The following is a 14,111-nucleotide window of genomic DNA, read 5'->3' as shown; positions in this document are numbered from 1 at the left end:
CTGCCGACGCCACTGATCTGGATGAGATTGGCGCTGGCACTGGGCAGCCCACTGTTAATGATGGCGTCACCTGGGGAGGTGCTAGCAAGTAGCGTTCCTTAGGGTTAGCACCTTTTGTTCCCTGCAAGGAATTAAAGCAACACCCCGTGGGGGTATGTAAGGCGTCTGCCGTGCTTTTGTAATTACTATATCCTTAATATGAATTGGCGTGAGGTGTCCGTTCTGTTCCGGTTAAGCTCCCCCTTTCTATCCTCACGAGGACTTGGCGCTCTACGCTGACAGGTCCCAGTCCCCAGGCAAGCTTCAGCTGTCGCTGGTATGCCAGGTCGCGATGTCGTGGTCAAGGCCAGGAGGTGAGCGGCCCGAGGTCCGGTAAGAGCCCCCGAGTCGCGATGCTCAGGAGGTCCCCTTTAGCGCTCAAGCAATCCTTGCTAGGCGAGAAAGGAAGGTAGCATCGCCGTGACAGAGTTGCACTGGGCGGGGATTTAGCGCTGCGTTGGTCTAGCTTTTGCGACGGCGCGACTTATCTTGTGTGTCTGACGTAGTTCCTCGGAGAGGCGCCTGGCCCGAGAGGCGGTGGTTGAGGCACTGCTAGGTTAGGCCCTCGCGAGCTTCCTCCCACTCCCCCGCACTTTCCTTAACGCTCTACGTCCTCAGGCCCCGGCCCTCGAGCAAGCTCAGCCGCCGCTGGTATGACAGGTCGCGATGCCGTGGGTCAAGGCCAGGGGGTGAGGGCTGGAGAGCCAGTAGGAGCCCATGAGTCGTGATGCTCAGGTACCCCCCTTTTAACGTGCAAGCGGTCCGTGCCGAAGAGAGGGAGAGAGAGCTCATGATGCCCCCAACGTTGCTCCTGGAGTAGGTCCTGCACACCAATCATGAGGAGAAACAAGGCATGTCGTTACGGTCGCCGGCCAACCTATGGTCACTCCGAGGGAGCGGTCAGGGCACTGAGGGCCTGGTGAGGTGGCGCCGTGCGGGGCTGCCGCGGCCAGAGCTCGACCACTCAGGTTTATCAACGCTGCAGGGACGTACCCGTGCGCACGCGCCGTGCCAGAGCGAGCGGCTCTTCAAATAGGCGTCGATCGAGCTGGTGATTAGGTCAGGTATGTTAAGCACATAGGAGGAAATCCAATTTCAAGCAAGCGCGGGTAAAAGCAACCGCCGCTGGGTCGGGCCCGAGCGACGTGGGGATGATGCAGCCTGAGGGGCGCCCCCAACAAGGTAAATAAAGAGCATAAACAAAATGGATACATGCCGCGGGGACGGACCCACGCGGCCTGGGAATGGTGCAACCCTTTGGGCGCTCCCAGCTGAAAGTAGAACTCTGAAAGATGTCACCTGGTGCTGTTAAAGATGAAGTGATGCTGAGGAAGTGAGCGATGCACGGTGAAGATGTCAGCCCTCATGAGCCCCCAGGCCCAGCGGCCTCGGGAGGCTCTGATGGCACGTGCGGGTCTTCGGGGACCATCGCCACCTCCGCCAGGACCGCGCGATGCCGTACAAGGCGGTTGGGGAGCATTCTGGAGGAACGCCCCATCAGCGCCTTTCTAAGGGAAGCGTGCCTGTAAGCACCCCTCCAAGTGGTGCCCGAGCGCCTCCCCCGCGACCTTGGCAAGGTCGGTGGCTCTCCAAGAGAGAGCCCCCGAGCCCTGCCTAAGGAGGGCGCCGGGCGCGCCTTCCTATGCGCGAGAGGGCGGCGCTCCCTGATCAGGCGCGAATCCTGACGCAATACCTCCGGAGGTGCCTGCTTCCTTGTGGCTCTGGCCAGGTGAGGTCTTCTTCTTCTTGAGGGTCGCCTCGGGAGGCCTCCCGCTCATGCGATCTGGGTCTTCGATTGTTGCGGCTTGGAACGCACGCTCGAGCGAGCATACTGCATCCCTTTCTTCACAGAGTACGGCGATGAGTCCACCGCTTCCTGGCATCTTGAGGACATTGTAACCATGGTGAGTCACTGCCATAAACTTGGCTAGGGCTGGGTACCCGAGGATGGCGTTCTACGGCAGGCGGTTGTGAGCGACGTCGAAGTCGATGAGCTCGGTGCGGTAGTTGTTGCGTTGCCCGAAGGTGACCGGAAGGCGAACCTGCCCAATTGGAATAGTGGAACCATTGGTGACTCCTGAGAAAGGCTTGGTCGGCTGAAGCTGGTCGTATGGCACTTGGAGATTATCGAACGTCTCAACAGATAAGACGTTGAGTCCTGCTCCGCCATCGATGAGGGTCATGGTGACCTGCATGTTGCTGATGACTGGGGAGCAAAGCATCGGGAGGACTCCGGCCATTGCCGCACACTTGAGCTGGTCTGCAGAACTGAATGTGATCGCGCACGAAGACCACCTGAGAGGGTGCGTGGCCTCAAGCTTGGGAAGGACTGCATTCACCGCGCGAGAAAACTACTTGAAGATGCGTTGTGAGGCTGGGGCCTGGGCGCCGCCCAGGATGCAAGCAATTGCACGCGGCTCTTGGAAGTCCCTAGCCCCATCGTCTTGGTGTTGGTCTTCCTTCCTCCTCGGTGGAGGCAGCAGAGGAGGGAGGCCTGCCTTGCCGTGGGGATGGTCCTCACGAGGCTGGTCCCTCCAGCCTCCCTCGCGGGGCTGGTCCTGCCAGTGGTCCTCGCAAGGGCGGTCACGCCATCCCTGGCGAAGGCCACGGTCTTCCCATCGTCCACCTCCTCTTCCTCCTCCTCGGCCATAGCCCCTGTCATTGCGCTCTGGGCGTCGGCCGATTCGCCCATCTCGCACAGCTCTGAGCTCTTGACATTCATTGGTGTTGTGGGTGTGGAGGTCGTGGTACACGCAGTACCGTCCGCCCATAGATGACTCAGGCTAATCCCTGTCTCGCTTGGTGTCCGGTTCTGCTTCTAGCACGGCAGCCCCCTTGCGCTTCACGTCCTTGGCCTTGAGCTTCTTTTCTTCCCGGTCGACTGCCGGGAGCTCGAGGAGGGAGAGACGCCCTTCCTCAGCCCTAGCGCACTTGGTCGCCAAGTTGAACAGCTCCAGGGATGTGCACAGGTCTTCATGGATTGCTAGCTCTTCCTTCATCTTGACGTCACGCACGCCGTCGGAGAAGGCTAAGATGATGGCTTCTTCAGTCACCTTGGGGATCTTGAGGCGAGCGTAGTTGAAGCGCTAGATGTACTTCTGGAGGGTTTCTCCTGGTTGTTGCTTGATGCGGCACAGGTCACTCACGGCCGGGGGCCGGTCGCGAGTGCCCTGGAAGTTGGCGATAAAGCGGGTGCGCATCTCGCTCCAGGAGGAGATCGTGCCGGGCGCCAGGTTCAGGAGACAGGTGCGGGCACCGTCCTTGAGCGCCATGGGGAACCAATTCGCCATGACCTTCTCGTCTCCGTTGGCGGCTACGATGCCCAGCTCGTAGAGCTGCAGGAACTCCGCGGGGTCCGCTGTGCCATCGTAGTGGGGAGGGAGGTCAGGATTGAACTTGCCTGGCCATGTGACGCCGCGTAGCTCGGGGGTGAAGGCGAGGGAGCCCGCCGTGGCCACCAGCGCCCTTTGCTGGTGCTGGACTCGTTCTTGCGGGTCACCACGCGCCGCCACTGGGAGCAGCGCGGAGTTTTGTTGTGGAGGCGCTGGGGCGCGATCTTGGCGCGCCGGCGCTGCGAGCGCGTGAGCACCTTCCCGGGGACGTGGGATCTCTTGGCAGCTCCCTTCTTGCTGCGCTGGCGCCGGATGTGGAGGGTCTCACCCTGGGGCTGCGCGCCTTGGAGCCAAGGCACCTTCTTGGGGAGGAGGCGGCGGAGGCGCCTCTTGATCCTCGCCCCCTACACAGGATGGAGGGCGAGGCGGCGAGAGGGACCGCAAGGGGGAGCCCCCTGCGGCACTGACGAGCTCGGTGATGCGGGCGAGCCAGTCCTCGTAGAGGTCGTCGACGGGGCGATAGTGCAGGAGCTCCCGCGCCAAGAGCAGTGAGGCGTGCGTGTCCATGGGTGCGCGGCGGGCGTGGGACGACGAGCCAGCTGGAGTCAGCAACGTGGTGGCGGTGCTGCCATCCCGCCGCACCGAGGGGTGCTGGGACGAGGCCTGCTGCTCGTTCCCCGCCGGGCCGGTGGGGTCGTTGGCGGCGGGCGACGGGGAACGACGAGGGGGGCCGCCGACGGGCGCCGTCTGGGCGACGCGAGCGGCATGAGCAGCCCGACGCTCGGTGCGAACCCGACGAGCATCAGCCATGGACACGACGGAAGATCACACGCGAACAGCGGAAGGAAGATTCCAGCGCACCCCTACCTGGCACGCCAAATGTTGGGTTTTGGGTTCCGGCAGACCCTTGAGGTTCGAACACTGGGGTGCGCGCAGATATCTCTCCCCTACCGGTCTACGTCCGATCCTCTCGTGTGAACTAAGATGAAAATGATGAACAACACAAGAGACACGATGTTTATACTGGTTCGGGCCACTGTTGTGGTGTAATACCCTACTCTAGTGTGTGGTGTGGTGGATTGCCTCTGGGGCTGATGATGGACAGTATAAGGGAAGAACAGCCTCGCGAGAGGTGTTCTTGAGCTGGTGCGATGAACTGCTAGGGTGAGTTCAGTCGCCTCTCTCTCTCTCTGCTGGGGTTCTATCAGATCTCTCCGGGGGGGTCTCTCTCTACTCTGTGGTGGCTAGCTCTATTTATAGAGGCCCTGGGCCTCTCCCCAAATAATGAGCGGGAAGGGCGCCAACAATTGGCCATTTCAAAGGGGAACATCTAGTACAAGTTATCCTGACCAAAGGTGGTTGTCGGATTTCGGGTTTCGGCAGACCCTTGAGGTTCGAACACTGGGGTGCGCGCGGAGATTTCGCCTTCTACCTACCTGCACCCCTCCGCCTCGCTAAGATCTAAGCTATGGAAAGAACAGCACAAGAGACACAGGGTTTATACTGGTTCGGGCCACCGTTGTGGTGTAATACACTACTCTAGTGTGTGGTGTGGTGGATTGCCTCTTGGGCTAATGATGATGAGAAATACAAGGAAGAACAGCCTCGCGAGGGTCTGTTCTTGGCTGGGGGGATGAACTGCTAGGAGGAGTTCAGTCACCCTTCTCTCTCTCTCTTCTTGATTCTCTCTCTGATCGATCTCCCACCGATCGATCTCGAACCCCCCGGTCTCGAACCCCCTACCCTGGGGGTGGCTAGTCCTATTTATAGGCAAAGGCCCTGGGCCTCTTCCCAAATATTGAGCGAGAAGGGCGCCAACAATTGGCCATTTTGAAGGGGAACATCTGGTACACTTATCCTGACTAAAGTTGGTCCTCGCCTGCCAAACACTCTGGTGGTGACGCTAGCTTGGGCTCCACAATGACTTCCTCCCTGCCGTTGGACTGGTCTTGGTCTCGTTGCACCGAAACGGGCGCCTTTGCTTGATGCTCCCGCCTGCGCTTGCTCCCTTTGCACCAAAGAGGAAAGGAGGACACTGCACGGGCTGGCGCCCACCTGGCGCCCTTGGTCATCATGGCTTGCGTCACGGGCACCTCGTGAGGTACCCCGCCTTGATCTCTCTGCCTCCTCGTGAGCCAGCCTGATGAGGCCGTGCCTGAGGAAGCTCCGTGTCGTCTGCCCCGCGAGGCTTGGCCCCTCGCGAGGGTCTTGGGTCTGTGTTGATGAAGATGGGCGTGCTGGCTCCCCTCCCTTTGAGCCACGCCGCAGGCAGGCAAGTTTGGGGACCCCCGTTCCCAGAACGCCGATAGTAGCCCCCGGGCCCAAGGCGCACCCGGACTTGGCCGTGCAGGGAGGCGGAAGGGCAAGAGCGAAGCGCCGCGGGCCCTAACAGCCTACGGCCTATGGGCGCCGCGCGGCGGTTGATTGGACGTGGGCGGCACTGTTCCCCCACGCCCCCTTATTTTGCGCCATGCTAGGCGGACTCATAGTCGTACACAGCCGCTCCCCTTTCTGTTGCTCGAGCGCCCTCTGTCCTTCCTCCTCTCGAACTCCAGCTTTTGTTTTCAACCCAATCTCAAACCTCCCCCCCCCCTACCATCGCCATGGCTCCGACGAAGAAGGGAAGAGGGAAGAAACCCATGCCTCCGCCTTGCTCGCCGCCGTTGGCGGCCCCCGCCGAGGGCTTGGGTAAGGTCAGCTCTGCTCTGGCCACTATCTTCAACGAATGCGGGAGGACGACGGCCTGGCCCGCGTCCCACTTCTCCATCGACAGGATAGTCACCGAGGTCCCGTATTTTGCCGATGCCCTGTGAGCGGGTCTGGTTCCTCCCTTTTCTAATTTCTTCAATGTCGTGCTTTCCCACTATCAGATCCACATGATGCATCTGGGTCCTGAATCCATCATCCTCCTTTCGGTCTTCGCCTTTGTTTGCGAGGCAATTATGGGCATCCTTCCTTCGGTTGCCTTGTTGCGCCACTTCTTCTCTCTGCGCCTTGTCGACCCTACCCAATGTTGGGCGTGCGTGAACTTCGTTGCCGCGTCTGAGACAGTGGCCTCAGGGATTGACTTCAGGCTCCCTCTGCCCGCGGCTGGGTTCCGCGAGCGGTGGCTGTATGTGGATGTGGGGGTGCCCAGCCCCCTGCTATCGGAGCCAACTTCGCCTGTTGTCCCCAATTCAGGCTGGGGCCAGGAGACGCTTGAGAGCCCCCGGCTCGTCTTCGTCTGGCACCGCTTCGCGTTCTTGAGGTCGCTTGGCGTGACAGCGCCCAAGGTGGTGAAGGAGTTCCTGCTACGCCGCGTTGCTCCTCTCCAACGCCACTCCCGCTGGATGTGGGCCTTCAGCGGGCGCGATGATCGTATGAGGCTCCAGGAAGAGGACCTGATGCCTGAAGTGCTGAGGACAGCGCTCTTGACCCTGACTGGGGACCCCAACCCTGGCAGCATCCAGCAGGGAGGGGCCTTGTTGTACCTCTGCCAGAGCAGGGGCGATTTTGTGAATCAGATGCATATCTTTGATGAGTGGGGGCCGCGCCCCGCCGGCCTCCAGGGGCCTCGCGATAACCCAGTGATGGTGACTGCCCTTCCAGTCGGCCAAGGCAACTCTTCCTCAAGTGGCGGAGCAGGGAGGCATGAGGCGCCAGAGGCCGAGGGGGCTCCCGGCGGGGTGACAGCGCCGAGCGATGCTCATGAGGGAGCAGCTCTTGGGGCCCGTGCCGCCGAGGCTAAGGGTGGCAAGCAGCTGCCCTCAGCGCCTGCGACTGAGGCCCCTGAGGCTCCAGCCGCTTCTCTTGGCGAGGCAATTGGCAGTGCGCATCAGGCAGGCGCCCCTGACGCGGATCGCCTTGATGCTCCGTCTTCGTTGCAGGTTGATCCCTGCGCTCAACTCTTGGGCCGCTTCTGCATGGACTTTGAGGCCCTCCGGAAGAGAAGGGAGGCCCTGGGCGACGATTACCCTTGTTGCCTGCTGAAGCATAGGAAGTACTTCGCCACTGATGAGTAAGCCTTCTCCTTTCCCGGCTCCCGATCCTTCTGTTGCTTTTACTGATCCTTGCTCCGCAGGCCCCTTCCAGCCGAGCTCGCGGAGACGGCTGAGGTGCCGTCCCCCTTGGCTTCGCCCCCTCCACCGTCCTCAAACGCTCCGAGCAGCAGAGCCCTTGTGGTGAGGGCGATCGGAGAGGCGAACCATACCGAGGCGCATCATGGCCCTGCGCACCTTGCAATCCTCCTTCGCGGGCCTTCTCATGGCATAGCCAGCCTGCTGTGGGCTTCTCGCCTGGTCGTGGACTGCGATTGGCTGAGGCGCTCCCTGCGCTCTTCATCTGGGGACGGACTGGCTCCAGGCCGGGCTTCTGGCGTGGCGTGCCCGGCCGTCGCGAGGGTGCCAGCCCCCAGCCCCTTGCCCGAAGGGGGAGTGCTGATTCGTGGCCCCTGACACTTGCTCGGGGCAGGTGATGGTGTGGAAGACGTGCTCGAGCGTGCCCGGGAGCGTCGCGCTCTTCGCCAAGGATTCCTTTGAAGGGCGGCTGACGCGGTGAGCCTGCTTGGTGAGGAGCTTGCTGATGAAGACACGCGCCTTGAGGCTGAGGGCCTGCGCCTGGCTGCAGAAAGGCGCGAGCTAGAGGGCGCCATCGCCCTTGCACGTCGTCAGCGCGATCTTGACGATGCAGAGGCCAAGGCGTCGCCGGTGGCCTCTCGGGAGGCCCGATCTTGGGCCGCTGAGGAGGCTCGGGAAGCTGACCGGCGGTGAAAGGTGGCGGAGGAGCGGGCTTGGGAGCTCCTGGCCTGGTGCCACTCACTGGAGGAGCAAGTGGAGCTGCGCGAGGCAGGCCTCGCGTCGATGAAGGTGGCCTCTGGCGACTCAGCAGAGCTCCAAAAGCATGAGGAGGCGCTGACGCTGGAAGCCGCCGAATGTACCCGCGAGTACGAGCGTCTGGAGACGAGGGAGCGCTTGGTGACGCAGGCGGAGGATGATGTCGCTGCACAGGAAGCCCGTGTCCTAGAGGAGGTCGGACGTCTGGTGGCGATGGCGCGCTTGAACCTCGAGCACGAGTCCGAGGAGAGGCTGGAGTTGATCTGGGCCGAGGCTGAAGGTAGGACTGCTGCCTTGAGGGCCAAGCTGGAGGAAGCAACGCGGCGGGCCGATGCTTTTCAGGCCGCCCTTGAGGTAGCGCAAGGGGAGTCAACCACCTCCCAGGCCGAGGTGCTCCTTCTTCGCCAGCGGGTGGAGGAGGCTGAGGTCGTTGCACGCCAGAATGCGGACAAGATACGTCAGCGGAAGATCCTGGAGCATGAGCATGGCCCCATGCTCACCACGCTCCGGGAGAGAGCCAACACAGCCTTGGGCAACATCTGCGAGGCGGCTGTTGGCGAGCCGCACGCAGTCAACTATGCCGGCAACCTTTAGTTCTTCACCGATGTGGTGACGCAGCTGGAGGCGCGGTCGGCCAGGGCTGACAGGTTGGTGGAGGAGAGGAGCCGCGCCCTGCTCGGGCGCGCCTTTTCTCGCGTCTTCAGCCATCTCCGGAACATGGATCCCCACTTCGATTTTGACGCCGCCATCGCCCCAGTCCCCCAGGCTGTCCGAGACGACCTGGCGCACTGGGTGGAAGACAATGTGGATGCTCTTGCCAGGGCCTTCGCTTCAGACAACGACGGCGTGATCGTGGCTGCCGACGAGGGCAATGTGGTGAACGGCCCTGACGCCGCTGGCGGCGACGCGGACAACGATGGCGAGTTCAGCGACGCCAGCAACGGCTCGGGTGGTGCTCCTGAGGACGCATTGGGGGATTTATCCGGCTGATTGTGCATCGTTCCTGCTTTCTTACCCTGCATGAATAGAACTCAGGTTTTGGCCTGATGGCTGTGAGAGCATTTTGGAGGGGGAGCCCCTCATGTAAAACTTGTGTTCATCATATTAGTAGACGCTACATTGCCCATGCGCCCGCGCCAAGTGGTTGGCTTAAGCGACGCGCTGGTCGGCTAGTTTACCTTTGTCCCGTGCTGGCCCTGAGGTAGCCTGTGGGAGGCTGTGGTGTCCCGAGTGTTCCCTGATTGAATCCGTAGGATCTGCAGTAAAACACCCTCCTGAGAGGACACGGCGGCGGCAGTCTGGGCTGCGCGCAAGCTAGGCCTGACCCGGCTCGCAAGGGGCTCACGAGGGGAGGCAGCTGAGGTGAAGTGGTAACCAAAACGCGAGAAATTTCTCGAACGAGACTAAGCACCCCTTCCCCGAACACACGCAAATCTCAAATTCGAATCCAACTTGAATCCAGCGGGGGAAAGCAACAACCAAAGGGAAAAGCAATAAAAGCAGACAAAAGGCCGCGTCCGGCACCTAATCTAGTCTTGGACGTCTTCTCACCAGCGCGGAGCTAAGTGCTGCCACTGGGCGTGGGAGGGAGCCCCAGGGCCTGAGGCTGGCACCCCTGAGACTCCGGGGCGTGTACAGCCCCTCTCATTATTACGTGAGAGTGTCACGGGGCGGCGAGCTTCACAGGCACTGGGCCTTCTTCACAGGTACCGGCCTTGCTTCATATCGCCAGACGAGGGCCCCGCCTTGTGCCACACTCTAGTGCCATCAACGACGACCGGAAACCAGGACGCCGCCGATGGGGTAGAGCGGTCGCCAGCGGTTCCCCCGACGACCACGGGTCCTCCGCCAGGGGCAGGCCCTGAGGCACCTCCCCAGCAGAGGGCCTACCTCCTGAGAACACCTTGCTCCGAACGCCGCGGTGGTGATGTCGGATCTCGGCCCCTCTCCTACAGCCCCCTGCACCCTCCTCCCGAGGGGTAGGAGACTGTGGGAGCGGGGCAGCTGCTCGCTGTGGTGACCTGCACCTCCTGCGATCCATGATTAGCGTATGCCTGCTCCTGAGGAATTAGCGGTACCCGATAATCGTTGCCTCCAGCGTGGCCAGTGGGACCGTCCCGGGACTCCTGGAAGGGCTCGGCTTCTGGCGCCTCGTCCCCCCAGCTTGGGCTGAGGAGCGAGCATTGTTCGCCCTCGTGAGGGTGTCCTCGGTCCATCATGAGGGGCACGTATTCTTCTAGCACCGTCATCCCGAAGGCCATGCCGTAGTGCTCCGCAGCTCTGCTTAACGCGCCCACCATGGGGTGGTAGCGCGGCTGTCCACTGGGGCCGTGGGTCGCGTCGAGTCCTTCTTCTTCGCAGACCGGGAGCGGGGGCAACGCCGCCGTCGGTCCGGTGCCGACAGCTTCGCTGGCGTTGGAGTAGCCTTGGAGCCCGCGGGCGCGCACCGAGCCCCCACGCGGGCCGCCCTGGGCTTGAGATGAGAGCTGGGTGCAGAAGGGGTGAGCCCCCGAGGCGGCGAAGCCCAGGAGCTCTGCCACCCGCTCCAGCAGCACGTCGCGGCCGCCCTCCAATAGCCTGCACTGCAGTAGCTCTTGGGCCACCGTGAGCGCGGCCCTCGAGTTCGCCTGCTCCCGGTGGGTATACGGTGTCGTGGTCGCGGCGTAATTGGAGGCCCTTGCTGCCGACCGTGCCTGCCACGATGTGAGAGCTGTCGAAGCCTGTCCGCGTCGCCCGCGGCCCGCAGTGCCCTGCGGACCGCAAACTGCCTGGGGCACGGGGTCGCCCGAGGCGAGCGGCTCTGCGCGGGCGAGCCACACCGCCCATGGATCTGGGTTGCCCGCCTGGTCGCCGGACATGGCGATGACGACGCGACGGGGCACGAAGCGGTACAAGGTGGATTCCGGCGCACCCCTACCTGGCGCGCCAAATGTCGGATTTCGGATTCCAGCAGACCCTTGAGGTTCGAACACTAGGGTGCGCGCGGAGATTTCGGATTCCAGCAGACCCTTGCTAAGATCTAAGCTATGGAAAGAACAGCACAAGAGACACAGGGTTTATACTGGTTCGGGCCACCGTTGTGGTGTAATACCCTACTCCAGTGTGTGGTGTGGTGGATTGCCTCTTGGGCTAATGATGAGGAGCAATACAAGGAAGAACAGCCTCGTGAGGGTCTGTTCTTGGTTGGGGGGACGAACTGCTAGGAGGAGTTCAGTCACCCTTCTCTCTCTCTCTCTTCTTGATTCTCTCTCTAATCGATCTCCCACCGATCGATCTCGAACCCCCTACCCTGGGGTGGCTAGTCCTATTTATAGGCAAAGGCCCTGGGCCTCTTCCCAAATATTGAGCGGGAAGGGCGCCAACAATTGGCCATTTTGAAGGGGAACATCTGGTACACTTATCCTGACTAAAGTTGGTCCTCGCCTGCCAAAGACTCTGGTGGTGACGCTGGCTTGGGCTCCACAATGACTTCCTCCCTGCCGTTGGACTGGTCTTGGTCTCGTTGCACCGAAACGGGCGCCTTTTCTTGATGCTCCCGCCTGCGCTTGCTCCCTTTGCACCAAAGAGGAAAGGAGGACACTGCGCGGGCTGGCGCCCGCCTGGCGCCCTTGGTCGTCATGGCTTGCGTCACGGGCACCTCGTGAGGTACCCCGCCTTGATCTCTCCGCCTCCTCGTGAGCCAGCTTGATGAGGCCGTGCCTGAGGAAGCTCCGTGTCGTCCGCCCCGTGAGGCTTGGCCCCTCGCGAGGGTCTTGGGTCTGTGTTGATGAAGATGGGCCGTGCTGGCCCCCCCCCCTTTGAGCCACGCCGCAGGCCGCAGGCAGGCAAGTCTGGGGACCCCCGTTCCCAGAACGCCGACAGTGGTCTTCGGCTGCCAAAAGCACTGGCGATGATGCCGTCTTGGGCTCCACGGTGACCTCCGTCCTGCCATCCGGCTGGTCTTGGTCTCATTGCACCGGAATGGTAACCTTTGCCTGATGCCTTGGCTTGTGCTTGCCCCCTTTGCACCAAAGGGGAAACAAGGAGACTGCGCAGGATGGCGCCCGGCTGGCGCTCACCTGGTCTCGATCGTCATGGCTTGCGTCACGGGTTCCTCGCGAGGTACCCCTGCCTTGATCTCTCTGCCTCCTCGCGAGCCTTCCTAATGAGGCTGCCTCTGAGGAAGCTTCCTGTCGTCCGCCCCGCGAGGCTTGGCCCCTCGCGAGGGTCTTTGAGCTTGAGCTGATGAAGATGGGCCGCGCTGGGCCCCCGCTTGAGCCATGCCGCAGGCCACAGGCAGGCAAGTCTGGGGACCCCCATTCCCAGAACGCCGACACCTGAAAAAACAAACCGCTTAGATAATGTTGTAACTGATAAGAGTGGTGGCCGATGCCACCTTGTTTGAGTATATGTGACATGACACTGCAAGGATTTGAACTTTGGGTGCATAATCACTAGTCCATCATTTAAAGCACCATAGTTAGAGTTGTTCTATTTATGCATTACCTAGAGTGAGAGTACTCATGAGTTGAGTGTCTCCCCCTAAATTTATGCCTACATCAAGACAAGACATGAGATAAATGTATGAATGGGTACGAGATTTCACAAATGTTGTCAAGCTCCAAGATACCAAGTTCACGCCTAAGTTGACAAAACCTTGCTTCATCCAATGGCTTGGTGAAAATGTTGGCAAGTTGCATATTTGTGCCAACATGAGCAATATCAATGTCACCCTTTTCCACATGATCTCTCAAGGAATGATACCTAATATCAATGTGCTTGGTGCGGGTATGATATTCGGGATTCTCAGCAATATTGATGGCACTTTCATTATCACATAGAAGAGGCACATGTCTATAGGTGATGCCATAATCCTTCAAAGTTTGCCTCATCCATAGTAATTGAGTTGCACAACTGGCGGTTGCAATGTATTCGGCTTCGGTGGTGGAGAGGGCAACACAATTTTGTAGGACCAACTTACCAAAGAGCGTCCAAGAAATTGACATGCACCGGAGGTGGACTTACGATCCACTTTGTCTCCAGCCCAATCCGCATCCGTGTACCAATGATATCAAACTTAGCATCCTTGGGGTACCATAGACCCAACTTTGGGGTGTGAACAAGGTATCTAAGGATATGCTTAACCGCCTTATGATGACTTTCCCTGGGGAAAGCTTGAAATCTAGCACACATGCATACACTGAACATGATGTCTGGTCTAGATGCACAAAGATAAAGCAATGTACCAATCATAGAGCGGTAAATAGATGGGTTGAAAGGGATACCTTTTGTGTCTTCAGTTAGTACAATTTTTGTTGGCATGGGTGTCTTACATGGACTAGCATCGGACATGCCGAACTGCTCTAGAATATCCTTGAGGTATTTTGCTTGAGACAAGAAAATTCCTTCTTGAAATTGTTGAGTTTGGAATCCGAGAAAGAACTTCAAATCCGCATTGAGTGACATTTCAAAATTCTTGGTCATGGAGGCCGCAAACTTATTGCACAAGTGAATGTTAGGAGAACCAAAAATGATATCATCTACATAGATTTGGCATAAGATCAAATCACCCTTGTCCCTCTTAGTAAAAAGAGTGGGATCGATCACCCCTCTCACAAAACCATCATCGAGTAAAAACTTCTTAAGATGATCATACCAAGCACGAGGTGCTTGTTTGAGGCCATATAAAGCCTTATGAAGTTTATACACATAGTCTTTGTGATCGGGATCAATGAACCCATGTGGTTGTGATACATATACTTCTTCTTTTAGAGGACCGTTAAGGAAAGCACTCTTCACATCCATTTGATGTAATGTAAAACCATTGAAAGTAGCATAAGCAAGTAAGATGTGAATAGATTCAAGACAGGCAATGGGAGCAAAGGTCTCACCAAAGTCCAAACCTTCAAATTGTGAGTACCCTTGTGCCACTAACCTTGCCTTGTTGCAG

This window comes from Triticum urartu, chromosome 6A, assembly GCF_056163025.1.
Source record: "Triticum urartu cultivar PI428250 chromosome 6A, HENAU_Tu73, whole genome shotgun sequence".
NCBI classification, from domain to species: Eukaryota; Viridiplantae; Streptophyta; class Magnoliopsida; order Poales; family Poaceae; genus Triticum; species Triticum urartu.
Note: the sequence above shows the minus strand (reverse complement) of the source record.